The 27,245-nt window shown below is 50.2% G+C and overlaps 1 protein-coding gene across 7 annotated transcripts in view; it reads left to right on the forward strand.

The window, feature by feature from the left end:
* LOC106752044 (probable JmjC domain-containing histone demethylation protein 2C) overlaps positions 1-27,245 on the forward strand; it is a 272,261-nt gene that overhangs the window by 130,336 nt on the left and 114,680 nt on the right. The window contains exon 1 of one of the 7 annotated variants that reach the window (XM_014633426.1): positions 3,274-3,291. The exons of the other annotated variants lie outside the window; for them this stretch is intronic. The gene's annotated coding sequence lies outside the window, so the exon portion shown is untranslated. Of the gene's footprint in view, positions 1-3,273; positions 3,292-27,245 lie in introns of those variants that run through there. 7 annotated transcript variants of the gene reach the window in all.

Below are 27,245 nucleotides of genomic sequence, written 5' to 3' on the forward strand. Positions count from 1 at the left end.
CTCCGGAATTACGATCGATCGGATCGCGGGCGGGCGGTCGGAATCCGGCCGTTGGAGAAACAAAAGTTCTAAGGCCGGTTCCAAATCCAGAGCCGGTCGATTCGCCGAAAACCGGTCCCGAGAACCGCCGCCCGCTCTCGAGGAACCGGTTTTACGCGCCGGCCGGTTCGCGCGATGAAACACGAGGACGACGATCGGCCGAAGGGTTCCCTGGGTCGTGTACCTGCCTCCACGAGGATGAAAAGAAATATGTGTGTGGAAGGGTGGGAGAGAGGGGCTCCGTCCCGCTCTGTTCGAAGTCACGAAGCGGGTTCCACCGCGAAATCGCTTCTGCGGAACTCGATCCGTGGAGAGGGAGGAGGGTGGCTGGCTCCGGCCATTACGACTCGTTCGCCGACTCGCACGGGTCGGAGGGTGCACGGTGCCACGGTTCATCGAGAGCTCTCTCACAGGGACCCGGGAGAAAACAAGACCTCGCCCGAGACAAGGCCGATTGGCGTCGGCACGCAACGTGTGTGTGTGTGTGCGCGCGCGCCTAATGAGAGGCGCGCGAATGCAACGCGACATTGTGTCTCGAACTTCTTTCCTTCCGTGCGACGGTATGTTCTCGCGAGTACAGTCTCAATCTCTCACGTCCGGATCTCCTCGTCTGGGGCAGACGATAAAAAACAAGCGAATGGAAAACTGCAAATCGGATTGAGGATAAAAGTTCTCGCTGTTGTTGGGATTCACAGCGATCGGGCTCGGAGTAACTAGTTGACGATGAAAAGCGTTTAGCAAAATGAGCCGGATAAAGTAGGACAATGAGTGAACTTTGTATTCAGGAATCCGATTTATCTTTACGATTGAATGTCGAGCTGACTGGGTTAATAAAGTGAGGGATATAAAAAAAAAGACACGATTCGCGCGCACGTTTATGAATATTTGCGTCACATCGTCCGCTTATCGGGACGAGCGAATTGAGTTTACCGGCGTCTATCGAGCTCACCGTAGTAAATCCGTTTTAAAAGTTCAAACCCATCAGCGCGCATTACGTCGGCGCTCGAATGTTCGACCGATGACATTACGATGTCGTTATATTACGCGACTCAAAAATAATTCGCACTGTCCATTAACTCCCGGCATCGCACCGGATCGCAACGTCCAATTAAATCGAAGAGCATCGCCGGCCGTTGCCATTACGGAGGGATCCGCGTGTTAACGTCAATTTCTGAAAAGCGTGATAGCGGATACCACTCTATCTGACCACCCGCGTTATGGCAAACGAGCGTATCCCGTTCCGACCGTGGCTCGTAAAGCTTACGGTATCGGTTACAACGTTACAGCGTTACAAGGTGTTCGATGCGGCGTCCGATGTCGCAAAACCGAACGTGCGATCCGTCCGACGCGATTCAATTAGCATGCCAATCAGAGAGGAGGACTCGGTTATTTCCGTGTCTTGCTCGATTGCGTTTCGCATCCGGGGATAATGTATACGCGCATTGTGCAGGGACGGTATGTACGTGCGTTCTACGCGTTTACGCGGTATCCCGTTCGCTTACGCTCTCTTTCAGGTCGCTCTTTGATTTCAATTCGGCTCGGTGCCGGGGATATCATTGACGGACAAATTTCAATCCCGCTTGAATGAAAGTGAAATTCAATATCGTTGGGAGGGGGAGACATTTTTCCCAAACTATTGACAATTTTAACCGTCCAATAACAGAATTCGATCGAATCCAATCGAATCCACATTTTAATGCTTCCGCGTACGCGCTTATGAAGCGTCACGTTTCAGGTATTTTATATATTTCGCGATATATTTCGTTTACTTTCAAATATTTTCCAACTTATTGTGAGAATATAAAAAATGCCTGGTCGAAGAAATGAATCTATAGGTCAGGTCCGACCTGTATGAACCTTGTTAGTCGACGGTTAAGATTGAAACGCGCGTATGTGATAGCGGCGAAATTCTACGGTGCTTTCCACGCGCACCGATACCATCTCTGTTACGAGAAAGTTCCTTAATTATCTGTCATTGTCTGCGACGTATAAAAAAAAAAAGTGAAGAACACCCACGCAATGTTGGCGGTAGTAACGACCGATTGTACCCGTGCAAATTTCTCTTGCGCGATGCATCTTGCGCAGAAGCGTCGCTGTGCGACTCTCGTGGACTCCGATATCCCCCTGGCCGCTCAGTTCCTTGTGCGATTCCCGCGAGACACAGTCCTTCCTCTTGCCTCGCGCTCGTCGGCGCCGACATCATCCTCGCGGACGTGACGACTCGCGCAAACACGAGGAAGGAACGTTCACTTCGTTGACCTGACCTGACACGAGTTCTCCGTTCGTGCTCGGATAGTCGAGACGCTCGCCTTGCTTCGGAAATCCAATTAAATCCCATCGGAGTTTATTCGAAATGAAGTCATTTGTGATTTCCTGTGACGAGATCGCATAAGTTTGTGACTTGATAAATATGATAATTTCTATTATAAATTACGCGCTCATTTGCTTATAATTGCGTTTCTTCGATAAACACACCAATTAAGTCGGATAATTAATCGAGGATGTTACAAGGAAAGAGATAAAGAAACATACCGTGAGCGACCACGAATTCGTGTAATTATAATCCGTCAGATTCTCATTACTGAGAGTGAATTTGACTCGCGTGAATTGGAAAGAAGCGTCAGTTCGCGATTTCGTCGAACGATATCGCGCATCATCACCGACGCTTAAGCACGGTACGACCGCGGTGTTTGTTTTCCTCGCACAGTTTTCTGTAGTTTGTTTCGGCTTATACTTGTTGTTTTCCCTCCTTTCTTCCGATTCATTCGGCCGCGCGTGTTTACTGCGCGTTTTTCCGATTCGACTGCCATCGAGTCGTCACGCGCGGCTTCGGCCGCGTTCGCCCTCCGTCGTGCCGCTTCGTGAATCTTCGGGCGGACTCGCGGGCGTTCGTGCTCCCGCGCGAACGGCCGCCGATCGCGGAGTGTTTCTTGCAAATCGGAGTAATCGCGACGCGTCCGCACTCCTGTCCCACGAAGTCGATCGTTTTCACGTTCCTAACCGCGAGCCGATCGCGCGTCCGCCGACTCTCTCGTGGCCGCGAAAGTCCGCGTTGCAATCCGACGTGTCCAAGTGCCCGTGAACGCCGTCGTAAAGCGCGAGTGCCCCGGGATAAATTCGGTATACGCGAACGGTACGGTTGTGTGGCTCGAGCTGGTTTTTTGTGACGTGGTGATTACATCGACCAAAACGGATTACGCACCCAGCCGCCGCCAGTCACCGCCGTTGGTCCGGCTAGCGTCATTTGTTCAGGTAGTGCAACAGAGAGATTCTTAATGTCGTGCGATCCGATTAAATCTCAAGCAGAAGCCCTCGAAGCGGCTGCTACTTGCCGTGACAAATATGGCGACCGTTGGCAAGGCCGCACGAGAAGCAGAAAAATCGCGTGAATTATTAGCGGTCGCCGGTGGACGAAACATGTCGGGGGCTTGATTTTCTCCGCGGTTCTCCGCCGCTCGCGGACCGCACGACATGGATTACGAAGTAGCGGACGTTTCACGATAGTCCAAGCTCGTAGTTACTGAATTTGTGAAATTTATCCGAGCCGAGAAATTTCAAGTGTACTGTTAGCTTCGCAAACGTTGACTTGCATCTCTGTGATATTACTTCTTGAGTAACAAGGACATCTCGAGTCTGTCAGCGTCTCTTTTTCACTTTCATGTAAACATGAAAATAATTTCTCGTCTTATTTATATTATTTTGTCAGGTTTGTCACATACTTATTCATTAATCTCTGAATCTAAACATGAAGGAAAAAACAGTAAATAATTATAACATCTCGAAAGAGAATAATAGTCTGTATAGCGTTACATCTCGAGACCCCAGTGACCCCTCAAAAGGTCCTTGACGAAATTTGCAAGGTTAAACTCGCACGCACAACCAAGATCTCGAATATGCCGCAAAATGATTTCTGAAAACAAAACTCGATCGTTGTAGAGCAACGCGGAGTCGTAGCCATCATTTTTTTTTTCCATAACGTGAGGTTTCAGCTGTTAGTTCCGAGCTGTGTCATTGGCGCGACGTGAAATGTCAACTGGTATCGCTCGCGCTCCGGCATAAGCGCGACAATAACGATACTTCAAAACACCGTTGTAAAATATCTCCGGGTCTGTCCTTGCCTGACATAATATTGACGTCACTGAGTTCTTCCTGCGGATCCGCCACCGCGAGTTTAACGTTCAGCGGAAAAATACACCGCGGGTGGTTGCCGCGCTCGAAAAGCCCGCTCGCCGGACCTTTATTCGCGCGGATACGTTGTTGCGTCGCTGAAAATTAAAACTTTCACGTGGAAACACACTGTGGAAGCGCGCAGAGAAGAGTTCTTTTATGAACGCGGCCACGCTCGTGGTTCGCGAAAAATAAACAACGGCAAAGCCCATTTCGCGTCGCGGCCGCATTCATCTCTCCCCGCCTTCACCCTTCGCTCTTGTACGCATTCCTCCCCTACCGTTCGTTCGTCAAAAGGGGCGGAATTTATATCACGTACTTCCCTCTCGGATCCGATATGAAAAGGAATATCGCGCACCCGCTCGGCGAATTCAATCGACTTTCAATTGTTGTCGAATGTGACCGGCCGAGATTCGAATTAAGTGCGTGCCTTCGGTGGGGGGGGGGGACACGAAATAAATACAGCCCTGGGGGATTTAAAGCCGAATCAAATCCGCTGCGGCGAAGGTAGCGGGGGAGAGGAGTCAAGGAGGAGAGTGAAAACACGAAGCTCTCGCTGCTGTGCAGCAGCAGGTGGTGATTCAACCGAAGTCGATTCACCTTAGCGCACCCTTTCGCGACAGCCCTCGGGTGCTGTCGAACAAAAAAAAAATCCACGCGCGGTTATTTCCGCTCGCATTGCTTAGCATCGACCAACCAGGCCACCTTGTAAACATGCGACGATTCAGCAAACAGATGCATATACAGGTGCTGACTTTCATAATGAGCATTTTCGATGGATTATTACTCTCTTTCTCTTTTAGCGTTGCAAAGTAGCGAGATTAGATAGCCACGTGCTTACCATCTTTCGCGTTCGAAAGTCGCCGTAAGTTTACGCATGAAGATAACAGAAACTGTTTTTCATACATATCTCCGAAGTCTAAGAAAAGCGATAGAACTGGCCCGTTTTCTTAACGAGATAGACAAACGATCGATCACGCGAGATATATCTACGAGGACGACATGTGATAACACGCGCGATAGGATTACACGCATAAAACTCGTCGAAATGTTTCTAGAAAATTCCTAAACCGGACGAAAGGTAATAAAACTGACCCGCTTTCCTCGCGCGAAAATAACGTAGAATTCTTTCGCGAAAATACACGGGACCGTTAATATTTGAGCCACGTGAGTAAAATCTTGCGGAGGAGCGATGCTTAACGAAAATATCCGTACGATGAAACGATAATCGGGTACGGATATTTGATCCGCGTCGGTTCGCGAATAAATAAACAACCTTATACGGCGGCGTCTCGTCGCATTTTTCAAGAAGCCTCGTCATATCAAGGTGCGAGTCTGCCTCCCCGCGTATCTTTCCCCTCCCGCTCTTCTTTTTTCCTCCGCGAACTCGGTCGCGTCTCTGCATCACGTAGGACCTCCGGCGAACCCAGAAGCGGTCGTCCTTCGGCGAAATAATCGCGGAACACGAGCTAGCTCACGCTCTCCTGGCATTTAATGGCGGTATTCGCGGCGCGTACACGGAGCAGTCGTTATCCTCGATTTATGGTCAGGTCCGCCATGAATCCTTATGTGGCGTTTGGTTAGCTGCAGGGATAGGCGAGAAGGTGCGGGCTACGTGCGGCGGGAGAGCGAAACGGGGGGAGTCAAGTCCGAGATATCGCCGTTATTCTCTATTTAGGGTGACGCTTCTGCGTTCAATCGATCGCGGAAGGGACGCTCATCTTTTCGCACGACGCGAAAAATCGTCATCGCGCGCGCGCGAATTTACGACACCGAGAGAGTTTCACTCGTCCTCCCGACGACACGTGGAGTTTCTCTCTCGCGCGTGATCGACTCGTATTTTCCCGACGCCTCGTTAGCTGCTCGGCGAAACCTTTTTAAATAATCGGCATTAATGATTACGCGTTCCTCATCCGCCGGCCGAGCTCGATCGAAGACCCTCGGATCCGAGGAAATCCTCGGTGGACGACACAGGCGCCTTTTCATCATTCACGCGCTGACCTTTCGCCCGAGTGGCTCGCATCTCGCGAGACTGACCGAGTTTCGCCGCGCGGCGGAATTCCTAGAGACGTTCTTTCTCGGAAGTCCTTGAGATACCGAGATGCGGGATCAAGAATACACGTGAATCTTTGACAACGCCACTTGCCGCTCACCTGGAAGCCGACGCACGAGTCGCGCCAAAATCTTACTCTAAAATCAACCTGTACGCGCGCTCGCTGCGCCCGTAAGCCTTGAACTCGGCTCAAGGACATAGCTCGAGCGTGGTATATCGGGGAACGCGAAAGGATACCGCCTGGGTATCTCCAGCTCGTTGCGGACCTGGGAACCAGCCGGAACCGGTGGAATATGCATGGTTTTTAAGCTTTCTCCCGAGCGGCCGCGTTACACAACGCTCCTCTCTCGGTACCTCGCGTTTTATTCTATGAATATGCAATGCGGCCTGCGCTCCGGTATTTGCGCGCGCCCACTTATTTTCGCGGCGATCCGAACATGCCCGCGCACGCGGAACCAATTTTCGAGGAAATGGAGGTAGATTCTTCCGAGGGGAATGAAGAATATCGGTACGCCGGCGCGCTTTAAATTCTTCGGCGATGCACGGCGCAGCTTTCGGTAACGAGGTCGTTGGTTTCGGCGCATGGACACCGGTCAGACGACTCGCGCATTTCCTCTCCGGAAGGGAAATTCCGTTGACGTATAATGGGATCGTATTAATGTGGAAATTTCATCGCACGAGCCGTGAATTCGAAACTGACGTGGGTCAGGTCCCGGAAAGTAAGAGGGGGAAACTTGTTATGACAGACGTAGATAGTATAAATTTAACTGTTCAGTCTCACCGAGTTACCTGATTAGAAACTTCGCGGTGTGCAAAATCGACTTCTATCGTATTTAAAACTATTTCGGGAGGAAGAGGATTTTTTTCCGTGACTTTGCGACTTCGGGCGACGCCAGTAGTTCACGGGATAATAAACCGTGATATATTTTCTGGGAACAGTTCTGATTGCATTAAGATTTAGCCGAATTTATACGTACAATACGGGAATCGTCGTTAAATCCTGGCGAATTAGCTCGTATCCTTTCTCTCTGTCCCCTCTCTCTCTTGCTCCCTGGGGATCCTACCTCCGTTTGGAGAACGAGAACTCTGTTTAGAGGATTTTGAATTTCTACGGATACAATAGAGCACGTTATCTGCGTGTACGTGCGAACATTCCGCAAACGAAGAGCTCTCGAAAGAAGGGGAGGGAGGTTAAATTTTATTCGACCCACGGTAAATGTAACAATGGCGGGGCGGGTAAGCTCATGGTAAACGTTTGTCTTGCCTAATTAAATGAGACGCGTCGCTTTCTTTATCCCTCTCAGCGAGAGACGGACCTGCGAGAATAACAGCGGGAGGTTGAAGATTAATCAAATAAAAATAGCGGTCTGCCGCCATCGATATCGACGCGGGGCTTTTCTTTCCGAGATTAAAGGAAAACTACGATCGCGCGCCGCGCGGTTATTTTCCTATTGTTCGCGAATTTTCGCCGGGAACCTTTTCGCGAATATATCTCTCACGTGGAACACTTCGCGATGGAGCTTTATCGATCCGCGTCATCGCAGCGGTAAAAGACACGGCGATAATTCATGTAGAATTTTCCCGACAGCCGCGAGATTGTTGCAATCGGAATAACACGAATAATTTTATCTCGACTCTGTATTTCGTCCCGATTTACAGTGTAATTCAAAAAGCTCTCGTCGTTTTTAAGATACGTAGATCCCGTCAAAACGTACGTCGGTGTCTGCCGTAACTCGCGTATACATCTTCAGGTAACAACGACTTGAAAATGCACGACGAAAGAGTTAATGTAAAAAGGAAATCGCGCTTCTGCTGGCGGGTTAATTAACGTTACAAATATAATTACACTCGCGCGCGCGCGCACGCACGCGCCGGAGCAACAATAGATTTCGATTAAACTGCAATGTATCTGTTATACCGTTTAATTAAATCGTGAAATACACGCGCGGGATAGTAGAGATATTAATAGCGTATTTTAACCGTGATCGACTCGCTGCCAATTATTAACGCATGTTTACGAATAATGCAATTCACGAGTAATTACAGTTGCGGTATCGGTAACAGATAGAGATCGATTTCGCCTAATTTTTACGAAGCTGGAACAGATCGACCGACGACGAAGGTTAAATCGTTAGTCAAAACGACGTGGAATAAAACGACGCTCTCCGCAATTTTACGAGAGACGTATAAAACCGTATTACGTGTGCGTGTTACACGGGTACGTCGCTCTACAACAGTGTCTACCTCGGTGCACGTAACACATTGCTCTCGCTCGGATTGATCGCAGTTAAACGACCGGACGCGGGATGTGGGAGCGAGAACGTTTATTACAAGAAGTGTAAAACATCCGTCAAGCCGATAGAAACGTCGCGTCGTACTTCAGTGCGACAATTTTCCACTGTGCCTGTCGATGGTACGGTACAACGCATTCGAAAACGTCGGATATTCGATATTCGGTAAATGCATCGTTTGACGCTGGATTAATCTTTATACTAACGGGGAGAATAATTCGATAATTCCGCGGCTTCTTTTTCGTCGTTTCTTGAAATCAGACGCGCCGACATTTTCGCTCTCCGTTCGTGTATTACATGTCTCGACGATGAAAAACGATGATCGTTTAATCGAGATCGAAATACGGTTTGCGCGAGACAAGTTCAGCGTGAGGTAATTTCATTCAGTTTTCATTCATGTTTGATAACGGCGGGATCAAGGGCGAGATCCCGCGCGAATCTCAGGTGAGAACGTAAATATATTGCGGAAACGTGCCATCAGCCGACGAAACGTCGCGCACGAGTCTGCGTTATTAATCGACGCAGGGCTCATGTTGGACGTTTCATCGGTCCAGATGCTTACATGCCGTGCTTATGCTCTTATGCAAATTTGTGCGTGATGCGCTTAACGCTCGTGTAGCGCCGCGATTAGACACACCAGAGGCTTCATAGAACCGGTTCCCGTTCCTCTCGCTCTCTTCTCTTCACCGTTACCTGGTCATCTTCCTCTACCGCCGTCTATCGCGATTATAGGCCGAAGGGGGAAAGGAGGGGGAGGCAGGAGGATAGAGAGAGACAGAAAGACGACGACGGAGGAGCTGAAAGAGTCGAGTTTCGTCCGTTTCGCTGTGGCAACTTTCTCCTCGCGTAATCGCCGCCGGGCTTTCTTCTTCCTCTCGAGGCGCTTGGAAATTCAAGCGCCGACGCGAACTTGGCGCGCGAATATTGTCGACTAAGTGAGAAATGGAGATTGCTTTGTGCTTCAATGACGAACAGATCATCCAGAAATGTTCGAAGAGAAGCCCGACGACGATTAGTATCCAGTGAAAAATCGTCGCTCATGTTTCTCCTACTTAAGAAAATTGAATCGGATTTTTATAGAAATACATTCTTTGCCTAAAATTACAATTAATCTTAACTCGCCTTGTCTAATACACGTGCCTCTGCGAAGAGAGAAATTCTCGGTTTGATTAGATCATTCACTTCATCGTGTACATTGTATGTTCCCCGTGCGATAATTGTTGCGCGTCCAAGTTTAACAATATCCAGACCCAATTTCTCTGGCCTTCGCCGAATAGCTCCCAAGGCACTTGTCGGGTCCAACACTCCCGACCGAGGCACTTGGAAACTCGATCGACGAGCGGTACGCGCTGATAGAGTGACGAAGAGAGAGAGGGAGCAGGGTCAGTGACAGTGTCGGTATCTTGGACTCGACTCGCGCGCTGGCCCCTCCTCGATCGAAACGTTCTCATTAGTTTAATTAAGTCGGCGATCGTGTAACAGGGAGCACGTCGGTAACCCCGTCTCGAGCTCACCTCTTGTTCTCTCTCTCTCTCCCGGCCGTAAATACACACACTCCGAAAGAGAGAAGGGCAACACCGGCGGAATAGAAGGCTGACTCGCGGAGGAGGGCCTCGACCAGCTGGTTCGCGACACATTGCATCGCGTTCTGTCCGTGAATACACCGCGAAGCGAGGTGCATTCGGCAGGCAGAAATGGCAAGGTGGGAGGGAGAGAGAGAATCGGCACGACGGAGGATGGAGGAAAGGAAGAGGGGGCATGTGTGGGGTTTAGCTTGTGACTACTTCGTGAATAATGCATGCCAGCCGCGAGCCCACGCCACGACGCTATATACGAAGATGCCAGACACGCTACTCGGAACCGAGCTTGTATCTATATGGCCACATAGGGGAGGCGGAGGGGGAGGACGAGGAGCGTATGTGGCCGCCTATGTGCACGCGTGGGCACATACGTGCTATCCATTACGCCGGCCGCGCACACAACGACGCATCGACACGTGTGCGGTGCGGCGCTCCGCGACCCACACAGAAATCTGCGGGCGTAAGTGCCGGTGGGATTTGCTGATGTGTCTCTCTTCCTATCTTGCCCCCTCTTCTCTCCGTCTCGTTTTCTCGCGCTCTGTCTCCGTCGGGAGACGCGTGAGGAGAGAGAACTATCCGCACTTTACCCAAGCTAGACTTTATCCCGCGCGCGCGCCGCTTGGTCTGGACGTGGTGTGATGCGCGTTAATGCGCAGGAAGGAGCGTTTCAACAGCTACACACTGAGCTGAGAGTCATTTGACACCCGGTAGTACCGCGCGGGGGAGACGCCACGTAAGATCTTTTGAATTGAAAAAGAAACACGTTTTTGCAAAGAACAAACTTGTTCAACGCTTCGTCGTGAATTCCGTCGCGACAAGTCGGCGACGGCGAGACGCCCGCGAGTTACAAGACAATGCAGCACCCTGCCTCTCGCACACACCGTATCGCGAGGTTGGGACGATCTTATGAGACCTTTGCTTTAATATTTGCACGGAGAACGGCGAGGCTGGTGATCGTGTATGAGTCGACTGCGAGGTATTAAGATACCCCCGATAGTTACTCGCAAAGTTGGACGTGCTACACGCGCGAGATTGTAAAGGAAAGTGCACGCCTCGTTGCGTAAAGTACATGCAAATTTCCCTCCGAGGCATTGTGTGCCAGTTCCTTAGGCAAACATAGCTCTGTATATACCCTGGCACATACACGCGCGTACATACAAACGGCGTGCACGCATGGTATCATGGCCTCGTAACATCGAAAGCTCCCGTGGGTTGTAAAACAATGATTGCTCGCGTCTCCGCCGCAAGATACCGTGTCTGCTATAATCTTGAACTTCGTGAAAGTTCGCGATATCCGGGAAATTATTCATGAGCGCATTGTAATAGATTTATAAGCGAATTCGTGACACTCGTTGTTAACGGAGCCGAATGCAATCACGCGAATTGACGGAAACATGCTGGATTCGTCTCGCGTTGACTCTCGGTATTCGTTACCGGCACTTCTGCTTTTAACTCGCGCTCCGCCTCCCTCGTGTACACGGCGATACGAGTCGCTCTTCAGGAAGAACTTCGTTCCGCGATCGCTTCTCCTCATCCTCGATCTTAGCGCACATAGTAGCTGGAAGTGAAATCATGAACCGATCTCGCTCGGAGCAATCGCGTGCCAGATTCGTCTACCGCGGAATTACTCTCGACGCGCACGATTTCGCAGCCGGACGAGCTGGAAACGCAGAAAAGAGAGAAGAAGACACAGATATGTACATATATATATATATATATGTACACACGCGCTCCTTTAGATCGGCGAAAGAGACGATGCTAGTTCGATCAAAGTCCGCAATTTTACCGGGCAAAATCACATCCGAATGATTTGTTATTACTTCTCGAGAAGCAAGTAGCTCCGCGTCGGTCCAACTCGTCGACTCTTCGTTCTTAATCTAACAGTTAGGAAAAGCGGCGCGTGACTAGAAATTCGTCGTAAATTACGTACGATCAGTCACGTTCCACCGGCATTGTATTGAGTTTCATTAGTACGAATTCGTGTTTCCCCTGCTCCGTGGGAAAAGCGTCGAAATATCGCCAAGTTCAGCTAATCTTGGACCTCGGCGAAGTTATCGAAAGTCAAGCCGTTCGAGTTCGAAGCACCGCTAATTCGACGCGATAAAGTTCCCCCGTCGCCGAATCGCCCTAGTCGTTTTCCGCCGGAGTTGCCGGGCAAACTTTTCCACTAAGTCGATTGGAAACGTTGCGCGAAACGTTACCAAAGCCAGCCCCGAACCAGGGGGCGGCCGGGAATTAAATTGTCGTTTGCCGTGACCTCCGACACCGAAATGCTCTCCGGAGTGACATTATCAAATTTAGCGGTACGGTCCGAGACCGCGAAAACTCCTCGATTGTTTACGGCTGGTTCCGCGAACTTTTTCCGAGAGAACAATATATACGACATGTGCGCAATTAAAAAGATAAACATCGCGTGGGTAAGCACTACTCGTCTAAAGTATTACGCGGTTTAAGCCCAAGCGCTCCCGACTTTCCTCGAGGTTTTTCCTAATTACATTGTCGGCTGTCGGGACACGGTAATCGGATAACAGGATACGAGAGAGCCACGTATCGCGTCGGCAATTCCTCTCGTAAATCCAAGAACGGTGAATAAATCACGCGAAACACCATCACCGCGCCGGTGTGCTGCGACAACGAAGGCGATGACGACGGCAACGAGCGAATAAAATCAATTAAAAAGTTTGGTGCGCCGGAGCGACCGGCGAGTTTTCGCGAAGTTTTCCACGTCGCGCGCTTCATGGTACATACACGTACATATAATACATAGCCACTTTCTATGTATATAGAGAGAACTCGCGCGTTGCCAATGGAAGTTCCGCTATAAACCGAGCTATATACTGACACCACTTGCTGGTAGTTTCGCTAACTTTCCGACTCTCGTGTCGAACTTGTTAATGGCCCTCTGTGGCGTCTCTGTTGCCGCCGTTTTCTCCCATCCTTCGTCATCCATTTCCCTTCGCCCGTAGTAGACGCTTCCGCGTGTGCACGCCCGTCGTGTCCTCCTCATCTCTCTCCGATCCCACTCTTCCTCTTCCGCACACGTTATCAAAACTTCTATATCGGATTGGAAGTTTTCTCTCTCTCTTCCTCCACGGCTCGTTCGTCGACCCACATACTTCTCGTCCTCACGTTCCTTCCTCCTAAGTTTTAAGTACCTCAATGCGACTGTCGGTGCAGTTAAGTTGCAACGGCACTTAGTTCTCAAGTAGATCCAATCTCCCGCGCCGAATAATTGCGATTCTTATCGAAACTGAAACGCGAGGTGAGATCGCTCTCGTCAAGCGAATGACAAATATAAGCGCCAAATTGGATGACACTTCTCGGGGGACGGAAACGGCACGGAAATTGTAAAAGCAGCAAAAACGGCGAGCAAGTTATTTTATTAAACGGTTCAGTGTGAACCGGGAGATTTATATAGAGATTAACACCGAATCGAAATTTAGTCATCTACTTAATCATTTCCCGCGCGAAATTAATTCTTCAAAAACCATTAACAATTTTACTAATTCTTCATTTCTGAATAAGACATTGTAATGATGAAATTGCAAAACGAAAATAAATTTCTGATCATCGATATTTCTCTAATCGATGTGTTTTTTTTTCCTATTGTTACAGGTAAGGACGCATTTCGCGTTTCAAGGTCTTCGTCGTGAGTCCCAATCGTCGAATAGTGAGTTGATATCTCGCGTTTCTCGGAAGAAGAAATTTCCATTCCGCATACGCGTGCGTCTCGTTGTTAATGATATCTCGGATTTTTGCATGGCGCACACATTTCTCGAGTTACGCTTACTGCGAAAACGTGCAAAGTGAAACGATACGCGACACAACTCGATTTCCTCTTTCGCAGTTTCTCCCTTTTTTTTCTTTTCACGAAAATCGCTGTGCTGGCGTGCTGAGCATCCAGGAAGCCGCGGTGCGCGATAAGCGATATTCGGTTATCACAGCGAAATGCGATTACGCCACGTTCCTCGCGGCTCGTAAGATTGAACACGGGAGTCCGTCTCCTGCATTTTTTTTTTTTTTACGTTGCAACATGTCATCGCGCCTTACTCACGAATGCGACGCGATTTATCAGTTTCGCTATGTGGAACAAACAAGACGCCAAGACGCGCGTCAGGTTCGTTACGTTCTCAGAGACGCAGAGTCCGCTCCAATAAAAAAGAGAGGGAGAGAAAGAGAGGGAGATTTCAGGTGCCGAAAATAAAAATCTCACAAAGAGCTACTCTCTATAAATAATGCTTATTTACGCGAAGAGCAAGTGAGAAAAAAAGAAAAAAAATATATATATTTTCGTTTTGTCTACCATGAATATCTTTACGAACGGCATCTCTCCGGCAGTCTTTTACGGCGTTCTTGGTCGTGACACGTGAAACTTTCGTTGACGATAACGTTTCCAAAAAGTAAGCCGCAATCGTGGCCACTCGGCAACCGAATATTCGAGCGGAATGTTCGGTTGTTATCGTTCTTGCATCGGTAACGACGTTGCATTCGCCGGCGGTATGTATTATTAGCGGCGCGGTTTCCAGAATTTATTGGCGCACGCATAAGTAGGAATGGAAGATTTATCTCTCCTCGTCCGGAACGTTGGAGAGAGATTTGTCATTGTTACGCAAAATCGACTAATTTATCGTCATCGTTATGCGCCCCGGCTTCCTGCGGTGCATCACGTCCGCATGGCCGAACGAATGCGCCCCGGCGAGCAAACATATCGTCGATCAATTTTACCGCGGACGACTTTAGGACGATATTTTCTACGTGCCGTTTTAGAAAACGGGCTACACCGCGATATACAGAGAATCGTCCCCGCGAAACGGCGAATATTTCTCCGGCCGAAATCGAAAGACGGCTTTCCCGGATATTTGTCTTGTGACGCACGCACGAGTTTTCGGCTCTCGCGGACTTTACCGTCGGCATTAAAAACCCAGCGAACAAATATCTGCGTTTATTCTGCGCGGTTAGACCCGAACCGAGGACGTACTATTTTTCTATTCGTCAGATTTTTATTACACCGCATTTATTTCGAAAGTGGCTTCTATTCGCTTCGATCATTGTGTGATCTTTCAAAACTGGACGCTCATACCGCTCGCGAAACAAGTGGCTCGAGTATTTTATCACGTTTGGCGAATAATATTTTCCCTGAAATCTACGAGTTCACACAAGTACGCCTTATCAGTGTACTTATATACTTGAGGATTACTAGGCCAGCTATAGCGTGAGTTACTGTTTAATTTTGATAATGTTATCGTTGCGCTAAGTTGACACTTAATTCTATCCTCGTCAATTAATCTATCGGAAATCTTTAAACTTTGTGTCATTTTTAGAAAGCTAAGTCAATATTGATTCGCATTGAATCCCACTTATGTTTGTGGTGACCTAGTTTTCTCGCGCCTTGGAGATAATATTCCACGAAGAAACAGATAATTCTTCCTAGAGAAAGAGAGGAAGATAAAGAGAGAGGGAGAGAGGGAGAAAGTAATTCTGTTTCAGTTTGGTCCACTTTATATCCGCTCGTTAACACACATAATCAATACATGTTTTGTGCAATAACGCGAACGGCGACACATAATGGTGAAATTTATTCCAATCGGTTAGACATCGTAGAGAACGAGGTCTATCGCAACGGTGACGAGCAAGAAGTCGCATTAGCGGGACGGGATGAGAAAACAAAAAAAGAAGCGGCCACCATCACAGGTCGCCGGAAAGAATCCGGCTTAATTTCAGCAAAACGCAAAACCCCCCGACGGCGGCGTTTTTGTCGGTCGCTTTTCGCCGCGACCATTCATATCGGTGAGACGTGCAATCAAAGCGAAAGGAGCATTTTGCGGTCAGCAGGAACGTCGCAACGGTTATTTTAATAGCAGGCGGGTAATATCCGGACGTGAAGAAGAGGCGAAAGAAAACGAGAGGAAGAGACGATGGAGAGAAAGCGGACAATGAGGAGAGCGAGCGGTAGTTGCGCGCGACGTGGACGACGTACCAGCTGGCCCGGCTCCTCACGTTTACGCGATAGTGATAAATTATTTATCTCGCGACGTCTGGCCAACGGCCAAGATTTTCTGTCGCCTCCGTCTCTCTTCCTACGGCTCGCCACTTTATCTATTTATACGTGTACGTACACGCGGTACATACGAAACGCGCTCTCCCGCCTCCATCTCTCTTTCTCTCTCGTTTCTTTTTCCTCGCCCGCTTCGTTCTCGAATCTCTTCGTCCGCGCTCTAACCCAAATACGCGCGAGTCTTCCTGTTGAGGACAAAGGAACGCGAAAATTGCATCGTATCCCGCTGATGAGAGCCGCGTGAGAGAGCTAGGACGATCGCAGGTTCGCGCTCTTTCCGTTAGCGCGGGCTCTTTCGGTTTCTCCGCGTTAATTAATTGATTAATATTAACGGGAAAGGTGTATGCGTGTGTAAGCGATGAGAAATCAGCAGCATTGTATCGTTGGTCGAAAGTCGAGCCTTATCTCTTCTCGGTATAATATATTAACGGAAAAGCCGAGGGTCCACGGGAAAGAACACCGAATCCCATTAATGTGATTTACGGTATTATTCAGTTACCGTGAAATATGCCGCTCGTGGTTCAGCGAGTCGTTAACTCGACCTCTTCATTTAATCGCGACTCGGCCGAGACGATTTACGCTCGCGTCGATCTCGCGAAACCGTCGAACGAGCACGAGCAACGGCAATTACAAAACGATGCTTCTCTCTCTCCTTCTCTCTCTTTTTTTCTTTCTCCCTTGTCCTCTCTTCATAGCATCGACGAGCTTCGAAGAGGAGCCGCACGATAATATACCGGCCCTTCTCCCGTCTTTGAACAAACGACTACGGAACGCCTAGTGCCTCGGTTCGACGTTCGGTAGATTCGAGAGTTCCTCGGAGAAGTCGTTTAAGTATCTTCAAGTGGCAGTCGCGGGAACGTCTTCCTCTAATTTAACAACGTACCATTACTTCGAATGGACCGAGCGGTACTTGCCGGCATTAGCGCGGCCCTTGAGTATGGTCAAGATCTTTGAAACGGCAGCGATTATGATTGACTGCCGTATAATCGCGACTCGCGTCCGACTAATTTCACCCGGGCAATAATCGCTCTCTTTATTGCGCAAAGATTGCAACGGCGGGCCGTAACGCTTCTCTGCGCCGTTCTCGCGTAAGCCGATTAGGGCGATGTCGAACGCGAGGTGCATCGAAGGGTTTCCGCGCATATTGCGAAACGGTCTCTCGGTTACGTGATACGTCTCGGGAAGAGCGAGAAATTTTCTAATTAGGACATTTCCCGATACTCTCGATATTGATCCAGTCCCTGTACGTTTATTCATTCATTATTATATAATATATAATGCGCACAAAGTTCTCGACGGCGAGAGAATCCCAAATTCGTCGGCATGCGTGTAACTTGCGAAAGGAAAATACACGACTGTCATGATATGTACACTTTGTATATACATCTGAGATCGGCGCGTTAACAGCGAAATTATAATGCTCTCTCTCTCTCTCTCTTTCAAGCCCTGTGCTGCATACAAAGCCTCCGTCATAGCTCCATGCATATCAACGTGTTCCGAGAGAGAGCGAGAGAGAAATGAAACCTCCACGCTCCCTCTCATGGCCGCTGCCCACGGACGTTACACCGCAATTACTCGACGGTGTATTGATCCGGCAGTTCGCAGTCCCACGGTTCGCAGAATCCCTCGTTGGAGCAACCCTCTGCAACTCTCTGTCTCTCTCTTTCTCCCTCGCTCTTTCTCTCTCCGTAACTCCACTGCAAAACACCCTTTCATTTGAGAGAGAGAAAAAGGGGTAAACGAGAGGGGACGGCGATGAGGGAAGTCAGAGACGGGAATGCGTAAGTTCCCTCGGGCGAATATCCATAAAATAACGTCGCAGTTATTTAGCGTCCCGGCAAATGCCAAAGAAGCGGTGGTCTTCAAGGTCCTTTGTCGCGAGAAATATTTGATATCCGCGCGCGCCACGTGATACGGGCGTAACAATGACGTCCCTTCGCCGGGAGATTTATTAATTCGTACTTACAGCGAGCGGAGGGAGCAACTCGTAAAGTACAGATACATTTATCCATCAGTCTGCTGTCTGTTCTATACAAAGTGCATCATACGTACACTGACAACACGCCATGCTGCGAAAAGTAGTTGAAAATGGGTCAATATGATCTTCTAATCGCTCGCTCGCGCGACACTCGAGTTCAATGCGCGACAAAAATCTATGTGAGTCGCGAAAGTCGGCCGAGCGCCGACGTCTCCGGTCGTGTTCAAAGATAGTCGCGTAAGCTTAGTCACTCGTGAGGGAGGCGCGATTTACTTCTGGAAACGTCGATTTACGATCGAGATTTAAAGTAGAAACCGCTGTGAGCATCGAAAGCGAATTTTCGTCGCGCCACCTCACACAGTCCGGCACCGTGTACTCGCGAGAGTGCGAGTCGCGGTCTCGAAGTCGTGGGGAGTTACAGCAACGAAGTCGTTTTATTTTCGCGAGAGAGGCACGCACATGTCGCAGCGGCTGCAAAAGGAGCAAGGAAACGGCCGAGAAGGTGCGGTTGCAGGGCCGCAGGCTCTGCGGGTCGCCGAGTGCGAGTATTACGGGACCGAAGCAATTACCAGAGACTTTCCTTTCGCGCTTCGACTCGTTCCTCTCGTCTTTTTTCACGTATTCCGTATTATCGTCGAGAGGGTGAAGAAGAAGGAGGAGAAGGAGGAGAGGGCAATCCTTGACTCCGAGAACACGAAGAGCGAGTCAGCCCAGTACGGCTTTTTAGCCGCGCTCGTGCGTGCACACAGATGCGAGACGGATAAGGAGGACGAAGTGGACGCGAAAAGGAGGAGGAGATGTAGGAGGAGGAGGAGGTTACAAGCGGGGTTTAATGAAACCAGTCGAGGTCCGTCAAACCGGTTCAGCGAGTTCTCCTCTCCGTTCGCCACGTCCCCTCCCTCCTCTCTCTCTCTCTCCTCCTCTACCCTCCTTTCGTGCAGAGGATTGGCGAGAGGAGGTAGAGCGGAGAGGTCTGTCGACCTCTGTCTATCTTTTTCTCTCATCATTCTCCCCTTCCTTCTAACCATGATGCATATCTGAAGCACAGATCGCCGGCACCGAGACTCTTGCGTTCGGCTCTGTAGAGATACATGAGCGTGTGCGTGTGTGCGTATGACCGATCGAGTCAGTGCGTGCGTATAGATGGTGTGCGCCAGTGTCGCGCTCGTATGTGTAAGTGCTCGTGTGTAAGATCCCCTTAACCGAGAGTACACCCACAGCGACCGGGACGAGAATTATGGTACGTGAGGGGGGGGGGGGGACTCGTATCCGCCCCTGTTTGATAGTCCCGACGTGATATAGACTCACCAGGGAACGTGAGCTCTCCTTCTCTCCCTCGCCGCCTTCCACCATCCACGCGGTGTCGACCGACTCTCTGTCACTCCTCGGTGTATCTCGCGCTCAGGAGCGAAAGGGACGAGAAAGGGCAAAGAGGGAAGGTCTATAGACGAAAGGAAGGAAGCTAAGCACTCTCCTCTCGGTCGTTCACGTAGACGTTCTCGTCTGTGCGTGGTGACGACGGTGGCGCGCGGATGGGTGGAGTGTGGTCGTGAATTGCACCTTGAGGGTGCGCCGTCGTTTCTCTCCTGACCCACTCCACGATCATCAGCTTTTTCGCCTTTTTGCTCCCGCATTCTTCCTCCTCCTTGCTTCCTTCCTTCTTTCATTTCTTCCTTCCTTCCTTCCTCCCTCCCTCCTTCCTCCTTTCCTTCCTTCTTTTCATCCATATGCATTTCCTTCTCTACGTCTCTGTTATTTATCTCACGGGTGACTCGGGAGCTGGAAAACTGACCGACGAGTCCTAGGTGTGTATCCACGCGAAATACTTCGGCGGACGCTGACCGACGCAAGTGCCGAAATCAACAGATCTCTCATAATTGATATAGAAGCGTCTTTCTCATACAAACATTGTTTTCTCTCTAATTGTTCGATCGTCTCATTGTCACGTAGAATTCTTCTGAGTGATTTCGAGCGCTTCGAGCTAACGAAATCGGACGTTTTTGCGAGTGGTGGAACTGCGCACGAGAACAGTACCGCAAACTTTACACTCGAAATTGAATATATCCCGGAGAATGTTGCAGAGGTGTTCGCGCCTCATTACCTCGTAATAAGCACATCATCGGCAATGCTCTCGCAAGAAAAATATAGACTCGCGCGCGGTTAACTCGAAGTACGGGCACGATAACCATCGAATACACTGACCTTAACTCGCCGCTCGTAAAACCGGCCGACCGCAAATTTCCGACGAGAGGGCGAAAGCGTTTCCGCGAATCGAAGTAGTTAGCGTCGCGACGGAGCACGTGGACACGGACGAATGTTCGTTCGCTTCCAGAGGGAAGGCCGGGAAACTACAAGAGGTCGAACTCTCGAATAACGCACGCGCTCGCTGAGTAGCTTCGAAATTGCCGCATGTCTCCGCCATATGGCGACTTCCCTCCAACACGACCGCGCCGCTGGACGACTTGTTTTTTGACGTGTGTTTTCACCACCACGCTCCGTCTCAGTCTTCTCCAGCCTTAATGTCGCCGGAGCGACGTTCCGCGAGCATTAGACGTGATTTCCAGCGCGTTGCCATTTAGAATTCGAAGTAGCGAACTTCTCTCTCGAAGTGCGATAAAGTAGAATTTAAATCGCGCCGATAGACATTACGCGGGACTCGAACGCCGTGGAAAAATGTCGCGTCACACTCGGCGAGGATCGAAGAACACTGTCTCCCGTCGTGTGTTGTCTTCCTTACACTTTCTACCGCCCCGTTCATTCCCCTCGTTTCCTCCGACCGTTGATACGGAGTCAGCCGCGGCTGCCTGTGGGTAGTAGACACGTATGTACGTGGCTGGCATACCGTTTAGTTCCCGAGGAGAGGCATGACTCGCTTACCGAGTCCAGGTATCCGCTACGCGTCATCAGCCCACCTAGATGAAAGCGCAATGACTCATCTCTCTCGCGGCTGCTCGCACGAACCGAGCAGAGGTCACAGGGAGGTCAACCTCTCCGCTCATCCACTTCCGAGATGCGCGAGCCGAGGGCTTTCGACGGAGGCAGAGCGCGAGCGTAATGATGATTACACGGCTCGATTTGAATTTCATTCGTATGTATGCACACGGCCGGGGGTAGATGGAATTAAAACAACGGAGTCACGCCCGAGAGAAAGGATCGCGCGCAACTCTGTGCCCTCTGTCATTTTGGGAAAAGAATTTCCGCATAACTTCGAGGAAGATTGTTGCGCCGTGGGAATCAATCACCGCTCGCAGCAAAACGAGCTGTATCGGTGCGATTTCTTCGCTCAGTGTAGCATTCGGAGTCTAGTACGAAAGCGCAACAGGCCGGGCATTGTGAACCTGACGTAAAGCGCACGAATATCCCGGGACAAGAGCAGGTCAGTGCGAGGAGCCACGATAACCATCTAATGACCCGTCGAAGATATATTAGCCTCGAGTGGTTAATCTGGCGCGAGCGTGACTCCCGCCGAAAGACGCACTCCGCGACGTGAGCATTCGCTCGTCGAATACTGAGAAGTCTTTGAGACTAACGACTGCGGCCTGCGCTCTCGGTCGGCTCGCTTCCAGAAAAAACAGAGAGACTTTTCGGCGTCGGTACGTTAAGGCGATCCTTCTCTCCTTCTCTTTTCTCCGCTTCTCTTCGCTGCTCTTCTCGACGCGGCATCACTCTTCCTCCTCCTTCTCTCGTTGTCGCGTCAGGAACCGTCTCGACCAGGAATAACGACTCGCACGAATCCCCCGAAGCCATTGGCTCGCGTTAAACTCACGTAGAGCGGCCTCAAGGGAGGTCAATTGATCGTGACGTCACCGGCGCAACACAATAAAATGTAATGGACGAGTCGGCTTGAGCGGGACACGTGACCGGATCGTGACCCGAAGCAGCAGACGCCGTATAGAATTGCTCTCAATCTCACTTCTCTCTCGCCCTCGCTTTCCATCAATCGTGTAGCATCGCCTCTTTAAGAGTCGTCTCTTCTTCAACGAGCGTTTTCGCCTACGGGAGGCTCGTTTCTCGATAGACGATACGCGAAAAGCGTTACCTGTCGGGATACACGACACTCGGCCCCTCGCACTTCACGGCTCACGGGGGGTAAAAACTCGAGGCGACGAAGGCTCTCAAGGTCTTCGGGTTCTCTAACATGCGCGACGTAGCGATTCTCACGCTTCATCGAAAGTGATACTCCGCGGTAAAGATAAGGCGCGAGTCCTTGCGTATCTTAGCTATTCGATGGCCCGCTGTTTGCGTATCCTCCCGCGAAGGAGGCATAGTTGCGTGCGACTTCGGATAATAGCGAGGCGAACCTTTCTGGAGAACAATCTAGACACGGTTGACCGCTATTACCGTGTTACTCGAACGACGAGCGTTGGTTAACGCGCGCAAACAGCTATTTTAACGCTCGGCTTACGAAACACCTTTCGCACACGGTCTCTGAATCTAACATTGTAACGCGTAGACGCGAAACAAAAGTATGATGAATTATGCTAGATAGAGTCACTGTGGATAATTAACTGATCGGCAGATAGCGAGAAATTCAATCGTACGATCGGTGGGTCTGCCCGGCGCGGCGAGAGAAAACCGGTTTGAAATTCCTATAACACACCGGCCATAAACGAAGTTCGAAAAGGAATAACTGTTTGCTTATTCACGTTCGCTTGTTTCATTAAATGTTTTATCCACGACCGGACGGAAACCGGTTTCGGACATTTACACATATGCGTAATCAATAGAATACTCGAAATATCACGCAAACTGTTATTTCAAAATGACTCTATAAATATTCAGATTAGAAGCGCAGTTGTTTCTCTTTTAATGTTGTTGTTGAAGCCGAGTCATTTCAGATTGAACGCTACATAATTAATATATTAATCTTCATTTACGGCCGGTGATTTTTTTTTCCTTTCTGATCGACGTGAAATTTTTCGACCTCCGATTCCAAGAAAGGAAATAAACCGTCCAATAAATATTTGCAACTCTGCGGAAATAACAATTTAGATGAAATTAATGCTAAGTAGATCCTCGATTCTCCGAACCGGTCGAAATGAATTTGATTCATTGCTTTCATTTGTATCACCGATATTTTTAAGACCACCTCTTTTACAACAAATAAAACTGACGTTACGAAACCCCGGCCAAAATTGCGATCTGGGCCTCTCTACTTTCCAACAGGTCTCTGCTCGGTTACCGAATCGAAGCTACAGATTTCTCTATACTTGCCGAGATTAGTCCGGGACTGCGTTTTACGGAAATAGGTGATCGTCTCGGGAAAATAGGTGAGATCGAGGTGTAAATTGGCTGAGGCTGCCGGTAGCTGCTGTGAGGGATTGTGCCGTGCGGCAGGTATGCGCCAGCAAGCCGCTAGCAGGTACCTGCTCATCCAATTCGGCTGTTGATGGTGGCTCATTCGACGTTTACGACTCGTCATAAACCCGAAAGGCCATAATGACCGCGGGACATTTACAATTCTCTTCGGGTATTTCCGCGCGAAGCTGCGACAAAATACGCGCTCTAACGAGCCAAGCGAATCGATGCGAATGGGGACGTCGTCATCGTTCAGACCGGACGCCGACCCGTCGCTAATCGTTGGTAATTAAAACGCTTATCAATGTCCCAGATCGAACGCGACCCGGCAATTGCGTAGCGCCGGTTGCGACGAAAACGCTCTTTAATCGCGGTCTCTCGGCGTCCCGATGCTCATGAACACCGGACGATGCACGGCTAAGGATTCCGGCGATCGTTGTTGCGTGACCGACGGCGAAATTGCACTTACCGTTAGATTTTCAAGGCCCCGCCAGTCGGAGCGCGCCGCATTGTGAACGAGGCGGGCGTGCGTATCTACGACGGACGCGCGTGTAAATTTTACTTACCGCCACCGTTTATTTCCGCTCGCACGCGTGGGGGCGCCCTTTAAACTGCCTCTCCGGCTCGTTACGCTGAACTGATTTATAAACGCACGCCTCACGATCGAAGTATCGGTCCGTTCGTGAGAACCTGTAATTACCGGAGAAAGTACGTACTTGTTCGTACGATGGATACCGACGTGCGGCTTTTCCATCCTCTTCGCCATCCTCCGATCTCACTTCCGTCCATTCGTCGGCGGTCGGTTTCTTTCCTACGAAAGCGAGATGGCCCGAAATTATTCGCACGCACCCACGCAATTTCGTGGGAGGCCTTGAACCTGCCTCTCGGCGGGTGCAAGCTACGCTTGTAGTTAAGGCCCATTCAGTATTCCCGCGATTATGGGGTTAACGGCACGGCGCTTGCTCACGTTCGCCTCTTTCGCGTCGGATTATCTCGCGACAAAGAGGGGCCGGGAGGAGGGAGAGCGAAGGTGGGGGCAACGTTATCCCATTGTTCTTGAATCATTTATTGCTCGTAGCCGGACCCGCAGCCGGGATCGTAACGATTGAATGGTCAGTGACCGGATGTGACGTGCCCGCGGGACAAGATGGCCGGTCACGATAATTACTCGCGTGTTTACGACCGATAAAGCCCGAATACCCTGCCCGTCTCTCTCTCTCTCTCTCTCACGCACGAATACGCACGGCTCGACGTACACACGTGCAACGCACGCCCACTCGATCACGTACGCGCGGATATATGTGTTACTCGCTTGTGTACAAAATGTCACGAGCACGACTCCGCCAATTATGCGGAATATTCGCTGCATAATTCGACGAGTCGTTCGATCCGATGTTATCGGCATCCGAATTTCCGCCGATATCCGCAACGCGAAAGTAAGGCGATCGATGAGAGCCGACGCACACATCCCCGAATAACTTGGAAGACGCCGCCGTGGCGGCGGCTATAAATAAGCGCATTGGGAACGCGCGGCGAAAGTTGCAGCGAACGTGTCTTTTGCGTCCGGTGACGTTGTAATTAGCGAGTGCTCCGTTGAGTTTTCGCGCGTTGATCCTTCCCCTTCGAGGTGAAGGAAAACCGGCGGGTTTTCGCGCTAGATACGCCGCAGAGACGGTCGTATTTGGCCGGCGTAAGGCAGGTGCACAGACGCGCGCGATCTTCCATCCTCGAGTGTATCGTAAAACTCTTCATCGTCGCGTACACACATACCGTGGTCGCGCAGTTTCCGGCGATTCCCCGGGACTTTTACCGCGCGTAAAAGGCGAACACGGAGCAGTAGATGAGGACTAGGGAGAAAGAGGACGGGCTCTCGCAGAAGGAATCGAGGCCTTGGCTCGCCGTCTCGGCGTCATAAAGATACAATAGAGGCGTGCAGCTGCAAGGACCCTCACTGGGTCCAGGCCACCGTGTGGATGCTGTGGGCGTCTCCCCCACTCCGATTATCCCCGTCTACCTCCTTCGCGGTCTTCTCTCTATTCTTAGTTTCTCATCGTCCCCTCAGCTCCCCGCCGCTCCGGCGCTACCCTCTAAGCCCCGGAACGTGGAAACTTATGACGGGAAAAAAATAATAAAACTAAAAAGAGACCGAGCTCTCGTATGGTCGACACGTGACGAATTCCCGGTCGGGTCTCCGTTGATCGTATCGTCGGGTTTCTGCCTCTTTCTCGCTCAGGCCGTTCCCCCGTCTCGTGTCTCACTCCTTGGGAGCAAAAAGCCCGCGGGTCGTCTACGAGAAACGCGGAGGCTGACCCACGTGCTGACTTGTCACCGGCACCGAGATCAGGTTCCAGAGGAGGGGCCTCAAGAGGGAACAGGATGGTAGGAAACTGCTCCCTTTCTCTCTCTCTCTTTCTCTCTCTTTCTCACGCAGCGTTAATTAAAGCATCGCTCTCGCGCCGACAGAACTCGCCTGACCTCGCGCGACGTTAACGGCAATCGTAAATTATGTCATTCCCATCGTGTCGATCCGATACGGTAGTGATCTCGCGATACAGATTTCTCGTTCTTTCCAGCTGCGGCGATTTACATTGCAGAACGCCGCGCGACGTTACGTAACGTCTTCACATAGCGAGTTACGCGATTTACGATCTTTTCACGCGACCGGAATTTACAGCTCTTCTCACATCTCTGACGTAATCTCTCCCATCGCGAGAGTGTTTAGGCTTTATAAATGCATCGATGGTGTTATTCCTCCGCCCGCGTATCTTCGCTCTGTGACGTCGCATAGAATCGGAAGGGACGTTTTATACTCGTAACAGAATACCGTAAATCCCGGTTTGAATCGCAGTAACAGTTATCTCACAGCTATTTCACCCGTGTCCTAAAATGATCGTTGCTTCCGGTCGCGGATGAATCGATATCTCGACGGCGCAACTGTCGACGCGCGAATGGTTTTCGAAGAGCAAAACCGTTCGAGCGTTTGCAGCGTTCCTTGGTTAAAATATGGAGAATTTGTATTCTGTAACAGGATCAAAATGAATCTCAATCGAGCAGAATCACGCGTCGGCGATCGAGGTATTTCGCGTTAGACAATCGGAAGGTTGTCGTCCAGGTAGAATTCCACTTGAGCTCGGTGTCGCATAAATCCGTAAACGGGAAGAATGGCGGAGGATGTCTCGGGGACATCCGTGCACATGCGACGTCGCTCGGCGCGAGAAACGCGGATCGATCGCTCCTGATCTTTCCGGCTCATCGTTTTCGGGCGACAATAGTCGCGAGTGATCGGACGAGAACGCGATATCGATAGGCATGTACACACAATCGGCGCACTGAGCGTGTGCGTGTCTATTACTTCCTCCGTTCCTCCAAGTCGAACGCAATCAATCTCGATTTATCGCTCTATTACTATCACGCGGCGTTATCTGTGCCATGGTGCAGAAACGAACTCCCACTCGGCCGCGCGACGATCAAAACATTACTTCAAGACAAACTTCTCGGGCCGTATCTCACGCGTTGATTGTATTGTATCTTCCGATCGGCCGATACGAGATTTATCGCGAGATTCTACGGCATCGGAATCTACGGCAAAATTTATTTTCAGTGCGTGGCATCGGATCTAGCTCGAAGCGGCTCGTATCTCCGCTCGATCGTTGCGAAGGAATAAAAGTCAGATTGCGAGATATGATGCACTTTTGACCGCTTCGAGATACGAACCGTTCGCTTGGGGTTCCTCCGGCTCGAATGATATTTTCGCGGGATATTCGTAAAATTGTCCGTTTCGCTC

This window comes from Dinoponera quadriceps, unplaced genomic scaffold (assembly GCF_001313825.1).
Source record: "Dinoponera quadriceps isolate SergipeBrazil2010 unplaced genomic scaffold, ASM131382v1 scaffold424, whole genome shotgun sequence".
Taxonomy (NCBI): domain Eukaryota; kingdom Metazoa; phylum Arthropoda; class Insecta; order Hymenoptera; family Formicidae; genus Dinoponera; species Dinoponera quadriceps.